Raw genomic sequence first — 15,049 nt, forward strand, 5'->3', positions numbered from 1 at the left:
ATCTTATCTTAGTGGGCAGCTTGATGTCATGTTGTCCATAGTCTGGGACCTATGGCCCAAATTGCTCTTGATTTGTCCCACTTATGGACCAGGTGGATGAATTGCCCATACACAGTGCAGCTCCAGTTGAGTCTTGTCTACTGCCTTGGAGGGAGGGGGTGGGGGGTAGGGGGGGTGTGGGGGGTGTGTGGGGGTGTGGGGGGGTGTGGGGGGGTGGGAGGGGTGGGGGGTGGGGGTGGGGGGGGGTGTGGGGGGGTGGGGGGTGGGGGGGGGTGGGGGGGGGTGTGGGGGGTGTGGGGGGTGGGGGGTGGGGGTGTGTGGGGGGGGTGGGGGAGGGGGGGGGTTGGGGGGGTGGGGGTGTGTGGGGGGGGGTGGGGTGGGGGTGTGGGGTGGGGGGGTGGTGGGGTGTGGGGGTGTGGGGGGGGTGTGGGGTGGGGGGGTGGTGGGGTGTGGGGGTGTGGGGGGGGTGTGGGGGGTGGGGGGGGTGGGGGGGTGGGGGGGGTGGGGGGGGGTGGGGTGGGGGGGGTGGGGTGGGGGGTGTGGGGTGGGGGGGGTGTGGGGGGGGTGGGGGGGTGGGTGGGGTGGGTGGGGTGGGTGGGGTGGGGGGGGGAGGGGTGGGTGGCAGCACGGTGGCACAGTGGTTAGCACTGCTGCCTCATGGCACCGAGGACCCAGGTTTGATCCCACCCTCGGGTCACGGTCCATGTGGAGTTTGGACATTCTCCCCGTGTCTGGGTGGGTCTTACCCCCACAACCCAGAGGTGTGCAGGGTAAAATTGGCCGTGGAAAATTGCCCCTTTATTGGAAAAATATTATTAGATTTTCAATTCCAGATGTTTTATTGAATTTAAATTCCACCATCAGCTATGATAGGATTTGAACCCACATTCTCAGAGAATCATCCGGGGTCTTTGGATTGTTAATTCAATGACAATATGACTGCACCACTGCCTCCAGCTCACCTACACTGCCTGGTTGGAGAATGCCTCAAACTTAAAATTCTAGTCCCTGTTCTCGATAGCATTTCTACTCTCTGTCACTGTAATCCTAAAACCTTCCAAGATCTCTGTATTCCTCCAAGTCCTAGTGCACCCTTGATTTCCTTTGTGTTACCATTGGCGGCCAAACCTTCAGCTGTCTGGTGCCCAAGCTTTGGAAACCGCTCTCTATATCTCTCAGCTTTTCTATCCTCTTTCTAGATGCTGCTTAATGCCTTTCTCTTTGGCCAACCTTTTGCTGAACTGTTTGAATATCTTTTTCTGTGACTCGCCCTCAGGTTTGTCTAATCACTCTCCTGTGAAGTGCCTTGAGGTGTTTTACTGTATTAGAAGCACCACATAAATACCGGGCAGCACGGTAGCATAGTGGTTAGCACAATTGCTTCACAGCTCCTGGGTCCTAGGTTTGATTCCTGGCTTGGGTCACTGGCTGTGTGGAGTCTGCACATCCACCCCGTGTGTGCGTGGGTTTCCTCCGGGTGCTCCGGTTTCCTCCCACAGTCCAAAGTTGTGCAGGTTAGGTGGATTGGCCATGATAAATTGCCCTTAGTGTCCAAAATTGCCCTTCGTGTTGGGTGGGGTTACTGGGTTATGGGGATAGGGTGCAGGTGTGGTCTTGAGTAGGCTGCTCTTTCCAAGAGCCGGTGTAGACTTGATGGGCCGAATGGCCTTGTGACACTAAGCGATTTTCATTTCATTTCATTTTTCATTTCAAATTCTATGAAACTATGAATACAAGGTTCCATTGTTATTTACCAAATCTATCTAACAGATTCAAAATATCATGCCAACATCCGAAATTTCACACACAAGTTATGGTATTATTGAAGTTCCATTACATTTTGGATTAGTGATCCGGAGAATGAGTTTAAATCCAACTCGAATTTGAATTGAGTTGTAGAAATCTTGAATGAATAAAAAGCTGGTCATAGTGGAAGCAATTTTGGAGTTGTTAGATTAACATAAAATCCTGTGGAAGGATTCATTTGGACTCTGTTTCTCTCCACAGATGCTGCCAGGCCGACTGGGTTTATCCAGCGTTTTCAGTTTTTATTGCATCCACAGCACTTTGGTCCACTCACATCCTTCAGGGAAGGAAATCCGTCGATCTTACCCAGTCTGGGGTTTGAGGTGACCCCACTCTCACTCCCAATGTGGTTGACTCCAAACCGCCCTCTGAATTGGCCTAGCAAGTCACTCAGTTGCATCAATGGAGCCGTGGTGGACATGATTGGCAGCTTCAAATTCCTCGATGTGCACATCACCAACAATCTGTCCTGATCCACCCACATCGACGCTATGACAAAGGAAGCACAACAGCGCCTATACTTCCTCAGGAAACTAAGGAAATTCGGCATGTCCACATTGACTCTTCCCAATTTTGACAGATGCACCATAGAAAACATCCTATCGGGCTGCATCACAGCCTGGTATGGCAACTGCTCTCCCCAAGACCATAGAAAGTATAGAGAGTCGTGAACACAGCCCAGTCCATCACACAGAACCACCTCCTATCCATTGACTCTGTCGACACCTCCCGCTGCCTTGGGAAAGCGGGAAGCATAATCAAAGACCTCTCCCACCTCGGTATTCTCTCTTCCAACCTCTTCCATTGGGCAGGAGATACAAAAGTCTGAGAATATGCACTAACAGGTTCAAAAACAGCTTCTTCCCCGCTGTTCCCAGACTCCTGAATGACCCTCTTATGGATGGAACTGATCTCTCCACGCATCTTCTCTACTGAGTAGTACTACTACACTCCGTATGTTTCATCCGATGTTTGTGCCTATGTATATACATTGTGTATTTATCGTATGTTTTTTCATGTATGGAACAATCTGTCTGGACTTTACACAAATCAAGACTTTTCACTGTACCTCGGTACACGTGACAATAAATCAAATCCAATCAAATTAAACCGCTGTACAGAATCTACAGCAATTCAAGAAGATATCTCACCATCACTTTCTCATGGCAATGGGATGGCGATAAATGCAAAGAAGGAACCACTGTTATATTAAAAATGGTATGTAAAAGCCCGATACAGGATGCACTCTAGACGTTATCATAGATTCATAGAAAAGTTACAGCACAGAAGGAGGCCATTCAGCCCTCATGTCCATGCCAGCCTGAGGTCACCAAGGTGCCTTTCTAATCCCACCTTCCTACACCCGATCCATAGCCCTGTAGCTAAAAGCACTTAAGGTGCATGTCCAGGTATTTCTTAAAAGAGTTTAGGGTCTCTGCCTCCGCCATCAACGCATGCAGTGAATTTCAGAAAGACACCCATCACCCTTTGTGTCAAAAAGTTCTTCCTCATGTCCCCTCTACACCTTCTGCTGCATATCTGGAATCTATGTCCCTTGGTTCTAGAATTCTCCACCAAGGAAAACAATTTTATTCTGTTCACTATCGCTTCCCCTCAAATCTTGTACACATCAATTAAGTCACTCCTTAGCCTTCTTTGTTTCAAGGAAATTAACCCCAACCTGTCTAAGCGCTCGTCGTGACTGCATTTTTCTAGACCTGGCAACATTCTTGTAAACCTCTTCTGCACTCTCTCCAGAGCAATAACGTCCTTCTTGTAATGCGGTGACCAGAACTGCATGCAATGCTCCAGTTGTGGCCTCACCAGTGGTTTATACAATTCCAACTTTATATCCTTACTTTTATATTCTGTATCTTTGCCAATGAAGGAGAGCATTCCATATATCTTCTTTACAATCTTGTCTACTTGAACGGCTGTCTTTTGGGAGCTGTGTACTTGTACCCCAAGATCGTACTTCATCTACCCCTCTGAGAATATTCCCATTTATTGTGCACTCCCTATAGCTGTTTGGCCTCCCTGAATGCATGATCACACTTCTCTGTGTTAAATTCCGTCTGCCACTTTATTGCCCACTCCACCAATCCATCTGTATCATTCTGGAGATTGTAGCTATCCTCCACACTGTCCACCACTCGGCCAATCTTTGTGCCGTCTGCAAATTTCCCAATCATGGTGACCCACGTTCACGTCCAAACCGTTAATATATAATTAGTTGCAAATGCAAAGCGGACTTTAGAAGAGTGGTTCAGTTGCAAAACTGAAGTCCACGCATTGGGAGAACCTAAGAACGTGAGGGGAAATAAAATTAGCCATTTTCTTCCATTGTGTAATGGAGTTGTGAGCAGAGTTGGGGAGACTACATAGCATTTGGGTTCAAGTGACAATTCAAAGAGTTTCTGAAGGATGAGTGTTAAAGGGATATGATGAATCATAGAATTTACAGTGCAGGAGGCCATTAGGCCTATCGAGTCTGCACCGGCCCTCACAAAAAGCACCCTACTCAAGCCCATGTATCTACCCTATGCCCATAATCCTGTAAGCCCCACTTAACCTTTTTTGGACACTAAGGGAAATTTATCATGGTCAGTCCATCTAACCCGCACATCTTTGGACTGTGGGAGGAAACCGGAGTACCCGGAGGAAACCCACGCACACACTGGGAGAACGTGCAGACTCCGCACAGACAGCGACCTAGCCTGGATCGAACCTGGGACCCAGGCCCTGTGCAGAAACTGTGCTAGCCACTATGCTACCGAGAGAAAGGTTGTGATTTGAGATTTAGTAAAAAGAAGCAGGATTATTGGTGCCCAAGGTCAATCCAGTTCCTGAAAGTTCTCATGTATCTATTGAAGGTCGACCTTTTTCATCAATGCAAAGGTGTTTTTGAGGGTGGTACGGTGCCGCAGTGGTTAGCGCTGCTGCCTCACGGCGCCGAGGGCCCAGCTTCGATCCTGGCCCCAGTGTGGAGTTTGCACATTCTCCCAGTGTCTGCGTAGGTCTCACCCCCACAAAGGGCAGGGGGATCGGCCACGCTAACTTGCCCCTTAATTGGAAAAATAATTAATTAATTTTTTTAAATTTCAAGGTGATTTGAGGAGCTCACTGTTGGATTATTTTAGCAGAATGATGGAGTGCCATTGCGCAGTGCAGCCTGACCCACCAGCTCACTAGAAACCCCACAGTACATGAAGAATTCTGTGCTTGGAGTCTTTATCCTTACTTGACTGAACTCTAATTTAAACAAAAGACATACAATATTTGAATTTGTGCATGTCTAACACACAATAATTTAAGATGGGGATAGACACTCACACATGTGGATAGCCGATTGCATACTTTAACTCTGAACCACTTCGGCTGCAATGGTTCAAGAACCTCTTGAGAGCAATTAGGGATGGACAACAAACACCCACATCCCGTGAAAGAATTAAAAAAGAAAAAACCTGAGGCGACATAATCAATAAAGGTAGCAAGGAGCCCCAGCAAGACTAAAGTTAATGGTGGGCCCAAGTAAAACTCTTCACAGGGAGGGGTCGCACCCAACACAAAGAAAGATGGTTGTAGCATTGGAGAACAGTCACTGCAGGCTCCCATTGCACGCAGTGTCTCTCAGTGTCCTCAGTCCAATCATCTCCATCTGCCATCCGATCATTGACCTCCCCTCATTGTAGCTGCTCACTAACAATTCGCTGTTCAACTCCATTCACCACTCCTCTGATGCTGGAGCAACCAAAAGCAGCTCACGGCAGAACATGGATGACATCCAGGCTTGGGATGACCAGCAGCAAGCAACATTCGTGCAATGCATGCACCACCTATTGGCCAGACTGGGCAAGAGAAAGCCAGTCATCGCCTACTTGACCACCAATGGAAGCATCGCCATTGCTAAGTCGGCCCACCATTAACATTCTGACTATTGGTGAAAAAACTAAACTGGACCAGCCATGTCTACATCATGGTTACAATGGCTGAGAAGAGATTGGACACTCAGTGACATGTGATTTACTTTCCAGACGTGGCCATTCTCCCATTCATGTGGTCATGCCTGACCTGTAATTCAACTCCATTCGATCCAGGCCGCCCAACGAACCTATCGAATAAACTTCAATTCATCTTAGTCTTCGAAACTCCAATTAGAATCCCAACACCCCCAACCCATGGCATTTGCAACACTTGAGGAGGGATTTCCACTGCCCTTTGTGTGATAAGATGCTTCCTGATTTACTTTCAAATTGGTTGAGCTCTAATTTTAATGTGATTCCTTCTTCATCTGGATTTACCCACCAGAAAATAGTCTCTCTCCATTTACCTTTTTAAAACCTTGATTAGACCATCCCTCAAAACTTGATGGCGTTTCCAGCCAACTTCATGCAAACTGTCAGAATAATTCCACCCCTTTAGCCCCAGTGCCATATGGTGAATCTGCTCTTTGCCCAGTCCAAGGCCAATGTGTCCTTCCTGAGGCATGGTGCCCCAAATAAATGAGGCATGATCAATTGGACAAAGACCACATTCACCCCCTGTTAAAAATTGAGTCCGGAGGGGTGGTGCATAACTATATACAACAATGAGTTAATACTTACAAGATTTGAGCAAACAAATGTCCTTTGATGTCCAGTGGACCGATCAGAGGTTTAGCCGGTCCGGGGCCTTGATGTTCCTCTGGGAGCGACGCAGTGGTGTCGGCAATGTAGGTGCTAATCTGGTTGATGGTGACTCTGGGAGCGTGCTGAAATCCTCGTCATCGTCGGGCGTGGGCAGAGGGAGGACGGATGGTCCTGGGCGGGGTGCCGTTGGGAGCGATGAGGGAGGGGAGGGTGGCGCCGGGGGCGGGGGGAGGGGGGGGTGGGGGTGGAACCTGCTGGTGCCAGGTCCCTGAGGGAGACAGTATCCTGGCGGCCGTTGGGGAACGCCACATAGGCGTACTGAGGGTTTGCGTGGAGCAAGTGCACCCTCTCCACCAACGGGTCCGCCTTGTGGAGTGGGACGTGCTTACGGAGAAGCACTGTTCCCGGAGCTGCGAGCCAAGTCGGGAGCGACGCCTTGGATGTGGACTTCCTGGGGAAGGCAAAAAGACGTTCATGGGGTGTGTTCTTAGTGGCAGTGCAGAGTAATAAACGAATGGAGTGGAGTGCATCAGGGAGGACCTCCTGCCAGCGGGAGGCCGAGAGATTCCTGGACTGTAGCGCCAGCTGGACGGCCCTCCATACCGTCCCATTCCCCCTTTCTACCTGTCCGTTTCCCCGGGGGTTATAGCTTGTCATTCTGCTGGAGGCGATACCCCTGCTGAGCAGGAACTGACGTAACTCATCACTCATGAATCCCCTGTCACTGTGGATGTAGGCGGGGAAACCGAACAGAGCAAAGATTGTGTTGAGGGCTTTAATGACGGTGGCAGACGTCATGTCGGGGCATGGGATGGCAAAGGGGAATCTGGAGTATTTGTCGATCACACTGAGAAAATATGTGTGACGGTCGGTGGAGGGGAGGGGGCCTTTGAAGTCCACGCTGAGACATTCAAAGGGGTGGGAGGCCTTCACCAGGGCACACGGTCCGGCCAGTAGAAGTGCGGCTTGCACTCCGCACAGACCTGGCAGTCCCTGGTGATTGTCCTTACTTCCTCGACGGAGTAGGGTAGGTTTCGTGCCTTAATGAAGTGGTGCAACCGTATGATTCCCGGGTGACAAAGGCTGTCAGGGTCCGGAGTCGGTCTACCTGTGCGCTGGCCCATATACCTTGTGATAGGGCATCTGGGGGCTCGTTGAGTTTGCCGGGGCGATACATAATCTCGTAATTGTAGGTGGAGATCTCGATCCTCCACATCAAGATTTTATCATTCTTGATATTACCCCACTGTGTGTTGTTGAACATGAAGGCTACCGACCGTTGGTCAGTGAGGAGAGTGAAACCCCTGCCGGCCAGGTAATGCCTTCAATGCTGCACAGCTTCAACGCTAGCTTGGGCCTCCTTTTCAACGGATGAGTGCAGAATTTCTGAGGCATGAAGGGTGCGGGAAAAGAATGTCACAGGCCTGCCTGCCTAATTGGGGGTGGCGGCAAGGGCGACGTTTGATGCGTCATTTCCTACTTGGAAGGGCAGTGTCTCATCTACAGCGTGCATTGTGGCCTTGGCAATATCAGCTCTGATCTGGGCGAAGGCCTGTTGGCCCTCGGCCTTCAGGAGAAACTGGATGGACTGTATGAGTGGGCGGGCCTTGTCCGCATAGTTTGGGACCCACTGAGCGTAGTACGAAAAGAACCCCAGGCAGCGTTTGAGGGCCTTGGGGCAGTGGGGGAGGGGGAGCTCCATAAGGGGGCCTATGCGGTCGGGATCGGGCCCCAGAACTCTGTTCTGGACCACATAGCCGAGGAATGCTAAGCGGTTCGTGCGGAACATGCACTTCTCCTTGTTGTAAATGACGTTTAGGAGAGTAGCGGTGTGGAGAAATTTAGCAAGGTTGGCGTCGTGGTCCTGCTGATCAAGGCCGCAGATGGTGACGTTGTATAGGTACGGAAAGGTGGGCCGCAACACGTACCGGTCGACCATTCGGTCCATCTCCCTTTGGAAGACCGAGACCCCATTTGTGATGCCGAAGGGGAGCCTAAGGAATTGGTATAGGTGGCCGTCTGCCTCGAAGGCGGTGTATGGACGGTCTGATTTACGGATGGGGAGCTGGTGGTAGGCGAATTTCAGGTCTACCATTGAGAAGTGTTGCTAACCTTTGGTTGGTTCAATTGTCTCTGTTTTATAACCTTTGCTCTCGAGTCGCCAGGTATCTTTATGATACCGCCACGAGGTTCAAGTTCAAGTAATGATCAATGACTCAATACACCAATTAGTAAGACTCAAATCAAAGCACATTTATTCTACACAGTAATCGCTACTCATGCATAAATTCTACTTCTAAGCTACTTCTACAACTAACAGGCCTATACTTAGCTTCGGACTGGCCCACCAGGCCAGGGGAACAAATGGCCTTTCGTTCGGGTTCTGAGTCTGCGGGATTCGAAGTTGGTACGGACTGGTAGCTAGGAGCATCTATCTCGTAGCAAGCGTTGACTTAAGACTTACTGGATCTCGGCGGCAGCTGCACCTGTCACTGTGAAGGGTTGGTTCGCGTTGCTGAGTGACCCGGTCAAGAAGAACAATTTGAACTTGGGGGTTTAACTTTATAGTCCCCAAGGGCTTCCCGCCTTTCGGGGCAGACCCTGTACCTAGTTCCAAGTGATTGGACTTCGTTCCAATCGCTTGGTTCGATTTCTCCAATACTGGAGCGGTTCCCTGATCGATGGGCGGTCTTGAGGTGTCCGTTAACCTCTTTTGTGTTGGCTCCTGCTGGCGCCAAGGAGTCTGGCTTGGCTTTGTTTATCCCAAATGTTTTGATTGCACCTGGGGATCGCGCAATAGTATGTAGATGGCTGCTACATTATTATGCAGATGGCTGCTTGTATCGACGCTGTCTGGGCTTTTACAGAGTTTAATACACAGTAACTTGCGCCTGCTAGTTTCTGCCTGTGTTGGCTGAATTTCCCTGCAGTCTTTGCTGTTCTTCATTTTACGTCGGGAGTTGGCCAACCCAGGTGGCTACAGAAGACCCGGTACTGCGCAATCTGGTTAACCATGTCAGATATAGGGGGTATGCATCGAGCTGCGTGTACCGGTTGATGGTTTGGCTGTAGTTCACGACCATTCGGTGTTTCTCCCCAGTTTTAACTATGACCACTTGAGCTCTCCAGGGGTTGTTGTTGGCCTCGATGATGCCTTCCTGAAGCAGCCGCTGGACTTCGGACCTGATGAAGGTCTTGTCCTGGGTGCTGTACCATCTGCTCCTGGTGGCGACGGGTTTGAAATCTGGAGTTAGATTGGCGACGAGGGAAGGTGGGTCGACCTTTAGAATTGCGAGGCCGTACACAGTAAGGGGTGGTAAGGGCCACCGAATTTCAGAGTTAGGCTCTGGAGGTTGTACTGGAAGTCCAGGCCGAGGATTAGTGCAGGGCAGGGGTTAGGGTGGACGTAGAGGTGGAAGCCGCTGAATTCTACACCCTGGGCCATGAGCGTGACCGTACAGTATCCCCGGATTGCTACGCAATGGGATCCGGAGGCCAGGGAGATTTTTTAGTTGGTGGGGTGTATTGTGAGGGAGCAGCGCCTTACCGTATTCGGGTGTATGAAGCTTTCGGTGCTTCCGGAGTCCAACAGGTAGGAGGTTACATGTCCACCGACTTTCACGCTGGTGGATGCGTTGGTCAGGTTATGCGGACGAGACTGGTCGATTGACATGGAGGCAAGTCTTGGTTGGTCGTCGGATAATGGGGCGGCTGGTGAGCCCGCGTCCTGGATCGCTGGTAGTGCCCATGTGCTGAGGGGTAGACAAGATGGCGGCGCCCGAAGATCTTGAGGGTTACAAAATGGAACGCACGTTGCGGGGGTGGAACAAGATGGCGGCGCCCATGGAACGCATGTGATGCGCGGATGGGAAGATGGCGGCGCCCACTGGCCGCACGTGGTCTGAGGGGGGGGGGAAATGGTGGTGCCCATTGTCTGTGACCGAGGGAGGTGGGGGCGGTAGCAGCTACTGAGCGGGCCTGGCACACTGCGGCGAAGTGGCCCTTCTTCCCGCTGGCTTTACAAAGGGCAGTGCGGGCCAGGCAGCGTTGGTGGGGGTGCTTCTGTTGGGCGCAAAAATAGCATTGGGGGCCCCCGGGGTTCGCTGGCTGGTGTGCAGCGCAGGCGTATTGCGTGGGCAGCGCCCCCGCTGGGGCGGCTGTCTGTGGGGTCCACAAAGCGTAGGAGGAGTGGGCCGCGTGGCTGGGGGTGTAGGACTGGACGTTGCGCAGGGCGACCATCATGGAGAGCACTAGCATTTTAGTCTCTGCGAGGTCGCGTGTGGCCCCTTCTAGGAGTTGCTGGCACATGAAATCTGACCTAATTCCAGTCACAAAAGCGTCCCACATAAGGAGGTCTGAGTGTTCCGTGGTCGTAACGGCCTGACAGTCACAGTTCCGGACGAGGGGATTAGCGCCCACCAGAAGTCTTCTATGGACTCACCAGGGAGTTCAGAGCGAGTGGCGAGTGCGTGCCTGGCGGAAAGCATGTTCGTTTTCTGTGCGTAGTTGTCCTTGAGTAGGGTCATGGCTTCGGCATAGTTCGGCGCGTCCTGGATTAACGGAAAGACTTTGGAGCTCAACCTGGAATATAAAATCTGAATCTTCGGAGCCTCCGGAACAGGGGTTGGTGCCACGTTGATATACATCTCGAAGCAAGCTAGCCATGCTGGAAGTCCTGTCTGACGTCGCTTGAGTGCGGATCCAGCTGCAGGCGATCGGTTTGATACGGAGGTCCATCCTTAGAAACTGATAGCAATAAATTGATACTCAATTTAACACTCAAAGCACACAGCATTCTTTTACCTCCTATTACAGGATGTGCCTTGACATGTTTAGTCAGTATCAAACACGATGCCTCACTTTTGATCACAGCTCTATCAGCCGTACTGTCTGGCTCGTGGTTTAACCCAGCATTTGATAACACTACTGCAGAAATGCAAACTGTCGAATATGGCAATTTCTTATATACCATCACATGGTGGTCGTTGGCGGTCTTAGGGATGGAGCAGATACAAGGTGAAAAGCTACGTCCAGAGTTAAATACAACGCTAATGTCGCAAACAGTCTCATCCAGCCGTAGACAGGATGGAATCAGTGGCAAAGAATAAACCTTGTGGTGGGATCTGAAGAAAATTGCTTCAACCTTCATAATATTTAGTTGGAGGGAATTTCTACTCATCCAATTTTGTTTGCAGCACAAGTTGTTTGACAAATCAGACACAGCAGCGGTGTCAAGAAAGGTGATGCTGAGGTAGAACAGGGTATCATTAGTGTACATGTACAGGGGCTTTTCACAGTAACTTCATTGAAGCCGACTTGCGACAATAAGCGATTATTATTATTATTACATGTGGAAACGGCTGTGTTTTTGGTATCGCCATGGGGCGGGCAGATGGGAAATAGGATGGGGCAGAAATAACGTTGCAAGAACAGGAAGTAAAGCCACTGCTTGTGATTCTCTGACTACAACTGGAGAGATAGGACGAGAAGCAGGCAATCGTAGGATCCTCGAATTTACAGTGCAGAAGGAGGCCATTCGACCCCTCGAGTCTGCATCGGTCCTTGGAAAGAGCACCCTACCCAAGACCACACCTCCACCCTATCCCCATAACCCAGTAACCCCACCTATGCTTTTTGGACATTAAGGGAAATTTAGCATGGCCAATCCACATCTTTGGAATGTGGGAGGAAGCCGGAGCACCCAAAGGAAACCCATGCAGACACGGGGAGAATGTGCAGACTCCGCACAGACAGTGACGCAAGCGAGGAATCGAACCTGAGACTCTGGAGCTGTGAAGCAACAGTACTAACCACTGTGCTACCGCGCTGCCCACTCAGCTGTGTAACAGAGGGAGAGCTGTTGGGAGGTGGTTTCAGAGGCTATACACTGGTTGACAAGGCTTAGGAAGGGTGGTTTACCACGGTCACAGTTACATGGGATGTCCATTGTGGTCGGGGCGGAAACCTGATATTGGAGAGATTTAAACAAGGAATCGTGGGAAAGATGGGCATGAACCTGGAGGCAGAAGGACTTTGGCGAGCGAAGAGATGGGACAATAGTTCACACAGTCAGAAGGCAGGAAGCGGGTGAACGTTTTGAGATGATGTGTTGATGCCAGCATTGGACTAGGGTGGGCACAGTAAGAAGTCTTACAACATCAGGTTAAAGTCCAACAGATTTGTTTTCGAATCACTAGCTTTCAGTGCGCAGCTCCTTCCTCAGGTGAATGAAGAGGTGGATTCCAGAAACACATACATAGACAAAGTCAATGATGCAAGATGATACTTTGAATGTGAGTCTTTGCGGGTAATTAAGTCTTTACAGGTCCAGATGGAGTGACAGCAGAGAGGGATAATCACAGTTAAAGAGGTGTGAATTGTCTCAAGCCAGGCCAGATGGTGGGGGGGTGAATGTATTGCGACATGAATCCAAGAACCTGGTTGAGACCGTACTCATGTGTGCGGCACTTGGCTATCACTTTCTGCATAGCGATTTTGTGTTGTCACGCGTCCTAAAGGGCGCCTTGGAGAACGCTTACCCGAAGACCCGAGGCTGAATGTCCTTGACTGCTGAAGTGTTCCCCGACTGGAAGGGAACATTCCTGGCAGGCGATTGTCGTGTGATGTCCGGTCATCTGTTGATGCAGCGTCTGCATGGTCGCGCCAAATGTACCATACGTTGGAGCATCCTTTCCTGTAGCGTATGAGGTAGACAACGTTGATGTTGAATATGTTTAGCACTAATAAAAATCTGGGTGAATTGATAGCATAAATAGAAATAAGTATGTATGACCTGATAATTTCAGAAATATAGTTGCAAGGTGACCAAGGCTCGGAAATCATATTCAAGGGTATTTGGTATTTTGGAAGGACAGGAAGATAGTTCTACAATTAAGGATGACATTAGTATAGTACTGAGAGATTACCTTAGTAAAGGAGCCTCTAGGCAATAGTGATCATAACATGGTGGAATTGCACATTCAGTTTGAGGGTGAGATGTGTGGGTTTAAGATTGGTGCCTTCAACGTATTAAGGAAATTCTAAGGTTTAAAGATAGATTAGGGTAAAGTGAACTGGGAACTTAATTAAAGGGTGGGTGGAGTAGCAGACATTTAATGAGATTTTTTTTAAACTTTGAGTGCCCGATTCTTTTTTCTTTCAATTAAGGGGCAATTTAGAGTGGCCAATTCACCTCTCCTATACATCTTTTTGGGTTGTGGGGGTGAGACCCATGCAGACACAGGAAGAATGTGCAGACTCCACACAGACAGTGATCTGGGACTGGTGTCGAACCCGGGTCCTCGGCACCGTGAGGCAGCAGTGCTAACCACTGCTACACCGTGCTGCCCAATGAGATATTTCTTGACACTCAGCAAAAATATATTCCAGTGAGGAAGAAAGACTCCAGGAGAAGGATGCACCTGCTGTGGTAAACTAAAGAAGTTAAAAGAAAATTTGTACAATTCTGTGAAGATCAGTGGTTGTTCAGAAGGTTAGATTTTAGAAACTAGCAAAGGATGACTTAAAAATAAGAAGAGTACTAGAGTATGAGAGAAAGATAGCTAAAAATATAAAGACGGTTGGAGTTTCTTACAAGTATTTTAGAAAGGAAAAGAGAAGCTAAAGTGAGTGTTGATCCCATAGGGATTGAAATTGAGAAATATGTAATGGTGCATCATCTCTACAGTAGCCCTCCAAATAAACATTTCACCCGAGTGCCATTCACCTGCCTTCCCCCACTGCAGATTGTTCCTTTTTAAATGATCATCTAATTCTGTGTTGGAAGCCTTGATTGAACCTGCCTCCACCATGTTGTCAGGCAGTGCTTGCCAGACCCGAACCACTCGCTGTGTGAAAATGTTCTTTTCTCATGCTCAGCCTTCTTTTCTCCCAGGACAACTGATCCAACTTCTCCAATCTAATGTCAAAGCTGAAGTTTCTCATCCTTGGAATCATTCTCGTGAACCTCTTCCGCACTCTTTCCAATGCATCCACATCCTTACTGAAGTGCCGCACCCAGCACCTGCGACGAGAGTTTTATACAAGTTCACCATAACCTCCTTGTTCTTGCACTGTATGCCCGTTTTAATAAAACCTAAGAGATTGCAAGTTTTAATAATTGCTCTCTCAACCTGACCTGCCATCTTTAATGATTAATGACACAAACACTCTAACCGCTCGCTGTATGAAGACCTTTTTTTCATATTGCTTTTGCTTCTTTTGCCAAGACGTTTTCCTGCCATTCTCTTTTCATATTGGATGACTCTTTTATCAGCCGGAGCAGAAATGATGGGTTAAAGAGGCCTTTTTCTGTGCCGTAAACTTTCTGCGGTTCAGTTGTGGTCGCTGCAGGGGGGGGAGCGGTAATGACCCTGAGCTGGTAATGCAAAGACGCAGGATAATGGTCTGGGGACGAGGGTGCAACTCTCACCCTGGCAGCCGGTGGAATTTAAATTCCGCTCACAAAATCTGGAATTGAAAGAGTCTGCGAGTAATGGCGGCCATAAAACCGTCACCTGCTGGTAGTTAAAAACCCATCTGGTTCCCTGTGTGCCCTTTAGGGAAGGAAATCTGGCTGCCTTATTCAGTCTGGCCGCCATGTAGCTCCAGACTCA

This window comes from Scyliorhinus torazame, chromosome 3, assembly GCF_047496885.1.
Source record: "Scyliorhinus torazame isolate Kashiwa2021f chromosome 3, sScyTor2.1, whole genome shotgun sequence".
Lineage (NCBI taxonomy): Eukaryota > Metazoa > Chordata > Chondrichthyes > Carcharhiniformes > Scyliorhinidae > Scyliorhinus > Scyliorhinus torazame.